Source organism: Otolemur garnettii, unplaced genomic scaffold (genome assembly GCF_000181295.1).
Source record: "Otolemur garnettii isolate 467f Iridium unplaced genomic scaffold, OtoGar3 scaffold00012, whole genome shotgun sequence".
Lineage (NCBI taxonomy): Eukaryota > Metazoa > Chordata > Mammalia > Primates > Galagidae > Otolemur > Otolemur garnettii.
In genome coordinates this window covers 6,522,829-6,529,919 of record NW_003852407.1, presented here as the reverse complement: position 1 = coordinate 6,529,919, position 7,091 = coordinate 6,522,829, and positions in this window count along the sequence as shown.

Here is a 7,091-nt window from a genome sequence, read left to right as displayed (position 1 = left end):
GCGGAAGCAGAGCTGGCCAGCCCACAGATCTGCGCGAATCAATGCTTATTGCCGTGTGCCGCTGCCATCTGATAATTATACATGATGTAATAGCAATTTTTGTAGCAATTGCTAAGTAATCCACCTGACCAGACTCTCTCTTTCCTTGTCTGACCTTCTCCCTGCCACCCCCTGGGAGTATTTTCTGGGCCTCTTTTAGGGTATGAATCATCTCTACCTTCAGTTAGGGTTAGGTTTGGCCGTGAACACAGAGATCAAAGTCACAGTAGTTTATACAAAGTAGTTTGGTTTTTCTCTCATGCCAAGGTTCTAAAGTGGACAGACTGTGCACTGCAGTGATGGGTGGTGAGCTGGTGCTGCTGGTGTTCCTCAGGACTTCTGTGGCAGAGCAGAGACAATCCAAGGGGTGAGTGGGAACTACAGTTAGCCTGAAGTCCCAGTTCAGGACTGTGTCAAACCTGAGGAAGAGCGCAGTTTTCTATCTTGCCCATCTAAAGAAGATTTCTTTTTGTTTGTCTGCAGGTGCAATGCAAGAATGTGTGCTACATTTTTTTTTTCGAGACGGAGTCTCATTATGTCGCTCTCAGTAGAGTGCTGTGGCGTCATAGCTCACAGCAACCTCAAACTCTTGGGCTTAAGCAATTCTCTTGTCCTAAGTAGCTGGAACTATAGGAGCCTGCCACAATGCCTGGCCATTTTTGTTGTTGTTGTTGCAGTGGTCATTATCGTTTAGCTGGCCTAGGCCAGGTTTGAACCTGCCACCCTCCGTGCATGTGGCCGGTGCCATAACCACTGTGCTATGGGTGCCGAACCAAGGATGTGTGCTACTTTTAATAATGAACGTTCGTCTATCCGTCCCTTTTCCACAACTGTCAACTCAATGGCAATCTAGTTTCTTCTACCTCCTACCCACCTCCTCTGCCCCCTGAGAGAGGGCAACACCTTCCAGACATCGTATGATATCATCTGTAAAGCATCTGTAAGTAGTGTCATCTCTCGGCATCTGCAGAGGATTGGTTCTAGGGTCCCCTGCAAATACCAAAATCGTATCTGCGTACAACCTACACACATCCTCCCATATACTTTAAATCATTTCTAGATTACTTCTAACAACTAATACAATGGAAATTGTATGTAAATAATTGTTATGGTGCATTTTAAAAACTTTGTATTATATTTTATTGTTGTATTCTTATCTTTTTTTGCTTTTTTCCCAAACATTTTTGACCTGCAATTGGTTATACCTGTAGATGGGGAAACCCACAGATACAGAGGGTGAACTCTACTTACGTAAAGGTTCTTCTTGTAAATGCCATCACTATATCATTATTCCACCTAAAAAATCCCAGCAATCCCTTAATGTCATTAACATCCAGTCAGTTTGAATTTCCTCAATTATTTGGATGGCTTATTCATTCTCATCAAATGTCTAGACATTGTGTTTGGTTGATAGATCCCTTATGTCTCTATAGGTTCCCCCCTCTGTCTCCTTTTTCCACCTGATAATTTAGTGTTTGAAGAAAATGGTTGTTTTGTCCTATGGAGTTTCCATAATCTGAATTGCTGGAAGACTCCCAATGGTATCTTGTGCTCAGTTTTTCTGTTTTCTGTGCTTCCTATCTATTGGAGCTAGATCTGGAGGTCTGACCAGGTTCAAGGTTCATTTCTTAGAGAGACTACTTTATGGGTGGTATGTTCTTCTATCTGGAGACATGTCATGTCCCGTTGTCTCTCTTTTGATGACATTGGTAGCCACTGATGGTCGTTCTTAGCACTATTATGCTAGTAAGATGATATTCTGTTTAAATCTCTTTTTAATTTACTAGCCAATACTTCTGTAAAGAGAGATTTCCCCTCATTCAATATTTTATTATCTTAAAATTACGGAGTTTGCGCAGGAAAGATGAGATACACGCTTGGTTCTTTTTCTTTATTTATCAAGTATTAGCATTTTCCAAATGCTTTTCTAACCATAACAATCCTGCTTCCATCCCTTTTGCCAGGACTGTGCTGCTAGGGGATCTGGGATCTTCAGCATTTAACCTGGGCAGCCAGGTGCTCTGATAATTTCCCCGTTACATTGGAGAAAGGGATGGCGGCCCTGAGTACCTGCTTTGTTTCCTGTTGCCCCGTCCTTGTTTGAGGGCTGAAGTGGCTTTGTTCACCTCCTGTCCTTTGCATTGCCTGGTGCACAGGGCTCTGCTCAGTGACGGCGTGGTAAACACCCGAGTAAATGGTCCAGCCCTCACTGCTTCTGTCCTTCCCGTGACCCAGCTTCCCAACTCAGCACGAGGACGCTGCACTCCCTCCCACAGCCCGCTCCTCCTGAGCTGCTGCTGCTCCTCCTTCCCTCTCCCTCTTTCCCACTGCTTCTTCTCTCACCTTCCTCCTCCTCGACCTCCTTTCCTTCCTCCTCTTGTTCCCTCCCCCTTCCTCCGATCCAGTTCCTTCTCCTTTTCCTTTTACTTCTGGGCCTTTGCTCATGTTTGCATCTCCATTTCTCAGCCTATTCAGAATGGACTCACATCTTAGGGTCCTCACTTACCCTGACCTATATGAAGGGTTTCTTGAGTATTCAAGCGCACCTTGACCTCTGTCTGACTCTCCGTCATCCTGGCCTTGACCACTCTTCATTTTTCTTGTGGACCTAACTCTCCAGTGGACCTTCGGTGCCTGGGGACATGCCTCTTTCTGCAGCCGGCTGCCACGTTTAGCACAGAGCTGTTGTGTCACCAGTCATGGTGGCCTCATTGATTGAAGCATGGATGTTTTTTACAGTTTTTGAAAGCTGTATCTACTTAATGCCAATGCACATGGAAAAGTTCGGGAATTCTATCATCAGTCTTGGAAATTTTTAATGTCCATGTGACTGATGCGATGGATTTATTTTCATTTGTTGGTTCAAGAGCAATAGTGGTCATAACCTACATTTAATGTTGGGTTCCAAAGGAGTTGTTTTTGAAATAGATGCTTCTGGGCCCCAGAAACATGATGATCTATAGAAATCTTTCTGCAGGTGGCCACAGTGCAGCCAAAAGAGACTGAGGAGTCGCATTGTAAGCCAAGAACAAGCGTGACAGGGCTATTCCCACCTTATAGGGTCTTGTTTTTCCATTTTGGATCAGAAATTATAGACGAACCTTCACCTTTCATTTTTTATATTTCTTTAGATATATATATATATATAATTATTATTATTTTTGAGACAGAGTCTCACTATGTTGCCCTCGGTAGAGTGCTGTGCTATCATAGCTTATAGCAACCTCAAACTCTTGGGCTTAAGTGATTCTCTTGCCTCAGCCTCCCAAGTAGCTGGGACTACAGGTGCCTGCCACAATGCCTGGCTATTTTTTTGTAGTAGTTGTTACTGTTGTTTGGCAGGCCTGAGATGGGTTGGAACCACTAGCCCAGTGTATGTGGCTGGCACCTTAGCCACTGAGCTACAGGCACTGAGTCTTTAGTCTTATATATTAAGCTTGAAGACATGTATAAGATATTGATTTTGGCAGGATGTAGGACAAACATACAAAGAAAAAACCCTTGATGAATGGGATATTTCTACAAATCTTTCTAGTTTCAGAAATCTAAAACTTTTTATAAAACTTCTATGAACTTTAACTAATGGGTGTAGGAGTGGAAAACAGTCATCCCAGCATGAAAAAGACGGGAAGTAGGAACAAGACAAGGCTATTTGTTAGGAAATATGGATTCTAGTTCTAACTTGGCCATGAATGGTTGTGACCTTGTTCACACCTGCTTCTGAATCTCAGTTTCCTCCTCCGTTAAACAAGAGATGGGCAAGACAATAATCAAGTTTCATTCTGGACATAGCACTGTATTTTTGCTTTTATAATTCTCTGTACTATTCATAGACGCCATACCTATCTTCTCATTTTATTCTCATGATAAACCTATAAGGTAGATCTAGCAGAGGTTGTTATTCTCGCCCATTGGAGAGCTGGGTGGATTGAAGTAAGGGGATGTTAGGTGATTGCCAAGGTGTCATTAAAAACAAACTCCCCTCTTAATCCACAATAATTCCTTCTTAGCAGGAGGTATGTGCCTGTGTACAGACATTAGTATGCAAGAGAATGTGGGCATTTGTCAGTTTCTCTGATGTGTGAATATGAAGGTTGTGATTATTAGGTGTACTTATGATTTCCCCAGCTTTACATTGCTAGTCTGTTCTTTGATGATTGCCCTTGTCTAACGGATGTTCTATGTTATGGCATAATTTATAACAAGTGCATTAACTAGGCAATCATAAACAGTAACCAGGGGGCAAGAGGTAGTGGGCAAGAAGAGGTAGACAAGCAAACAGGAAAGAACTAAGAGTTAAATAGTCAGGCACTATTCTATGTACTGCACAAATATTAACTCATCTGGTCCTCACAGAGATCCTAGGAGGAAGGCTGCTGTCATGATCTCCATCTCATAGATGTTGAAACCAAGGCCTAGAGGAGTTACATAACTTGCCTGAGCTAGTGTTAGAGATAGAACGTGAAGCCAGGAAATCTGATTTCAGAGTTTGTACCCTAACCAATCTCATCAAGTTCACAGTGCATAACTGTAAGGCTTGTGAGCTGTTCTGGTATGAAGTGAGATTAAAAAAGAAGACTGCCCACCCAAAGTAATAAGGTTGTAGAGAAATTGGCATAACACACACTCACACGCTACTGATAGTGTTAACAATGAGCTTCATCTTTCTATAAATAATAGTGGGACGAGCCAGAAAGTTTTCCATCCTTGTCATTTCAGAAACGCCAATCCTAGAAGTTTATTGTAAGTTTATAGTTCAACAAAGCAAGATGCTATATGCATAAAGTTTATTATGTGATTCATAATAATGAAAAACTGGGAGCAAACTAAGTACCCTAGAATAAGATAAGATTAGGTAATTTCATAATACATCTACCTGTTGGAATATAAAAATAATTACAAAGACTATATAAAAGGACAGGAAAATATTTCTGACAAAATGTTAAGTTTATATAGCAGGATAATATGATCTAATGCTAATAGAAAAAAATAAGCAGGCTAAAAAGTATGTAGATTATAATGACAACTCTCATATGTACACACATTGGCAAAGCCTGAAACAGAAGGGGAAAACATTCAAGCAGTTAAGTGTTTGTTAAAGTCATTTTGTGTTTTCCAGATTTTTATTAGTGATGGCATTATGTTTATCCAATAGATGATGAGAAAAGGAAAGAGCTCGTTGAAATAATCTTCTATCAGGTGAGGCTTAGGCTGGTGGCAGGTTTCCTTGAGTTCTCTGGGGGCAGCCAGAGTAGTTTAGGGTGGAGAAAAAGGTTTGGGTTTGAGGGAGCATGTGCTGGTGGGAGAAAGATGTGCGCTGGGCTCCTGCCCTGCTCCCGCCGCTGGGAGTTGGTAGCTTGGTGTGTTCACAGAACATCTCCCCATTGTTCATTCTTTAAGTCTCAGAAGTCTTTGAAGTCACTTTCTTGGAGCCAACTCCAACTGCTCCTCCCACCTTCCACCCACTGGGCTGGGTGCCCTCCCGGTGCCCCGTGCACAGTACCCTATGCTCTGCCTATCACTACATGGAGCAGGCTCTACAGCAATATCCTCTTTGCGTTTCTGAGGCCTCTCTGGGCTGCAAAGGTTGACATTACTTCCCTACACCTGACTTGAGTACACCATAAATTAAATAAAATGTCCTTTCTCTTATCTCTAAAACAAGGACATGTTGGGTGGGATCAGATTCTTTCCAACTCTTAACTTTTACTTAAGGCTCATTAAATAAAGGAGACACTGAGTTTTGAAGACAAATCCCAAAGTATGAAATGTCCTCTATCTTTCTGCCTGTAGATGGGCCCCCAAGCATTCTCTGCCCTAGGTGTGGACTGTGAGCCTGGTCTAAGGGTTGGGTTGGTTGTGATCACGGTCTGGGAATTTTCCTAGGTCAGCCGAGCAAGCAAGGACATGGCCTTAGCTGTCTCCTGATACCAGGGGTCTTGTGTGGGAAGGCTCTTTGCTTGTCTTGGACAGTCACAGAGCACACATGACAGGGTAGCTGTACCTCCACGTGTGAAACTGCTGGAGCTGCAGGGTTTTGATGCACATCTGCCTTCTGGCTGTGGAAGTGGGCGTGTCTGCACATGGCTGAGTGTACCTGTGTCAGAGCAGGGAGAAAGGTGGACTAGTGCACTGGGTTTCTGGGCAATGTATCTCTGTATAATGGTGAGCGCATACTACAGGGAATGAATGGTTTTCAGTTCAGAAAATAATTACTGTGAGGTCCGTACTCTGCAAGGCAGGGAGCCTGGGGGAGTGCTTGTCTTACCTGTGTCTGCACCGTGTGTCCCCTCTGTGTGTTTTTGGGAATGTGTTCTTGGCACGTGTCCTGCGTTAACAAGGCGTTCAGTGTGTTCATGTCTGTGTGACAGCGCCTGGGTCCTCTTTGCGGCTGCTTGATCGCTTTCCAGCTTCACTTGTGCCCGCAGTCAGGCTCTGCACGTGCGCCAATCTCTGAGCGCACGTCCCTGAGTGACCCGTGTGCGGTGTGCAGGGACCTCTGGGTCGTGTGCACTTCGTGAGCTCGTGCCCGTCTCTCTGCACTAGCGAACACACCTCCACATGTCTGGGTGCACGTCCCTCTCCATGTGTGCACGTTCCGTGTGCACGCTGCCCGCGTCTGTGCGCAGGGGCGCTCCTCGAGCACGCGCTGTGGCCCGCGGGCGGCCAGGGACCCGCGCTAGGCTCCCCGCGTCCCGCGGGGCTGACCCCTCCCCTCGCGCCCCGCAGCGGGCCGCGGCGATTGGCCGCTCGTCCCCTTCCAGCCGTCACCCCTCCCTCCCCCCAGCCACCCGCGCGCCCGCGGTCCCCGCTGTCCCCCGCGGTTCCGGCGAGGCCGCGCCGCGCTGCGCTCCGCTCCCATTGGCTGCGCGCGCCTTTGTGTGGCGGCAGCTGCGGCCCCAGCGCCTTTGAATGTCGAGAGGGGCCGGGAAGGGAGCCTTTCCATGGGCCATCTGTTGCCTCAGGTCGGCCCGCAGCAGGGGCAACAAGTGCGTGGTGAGGGCGTTTCTGACAGCACCCCTCCCTCCCCCCAGACCCCCCTCCTCCCCAGA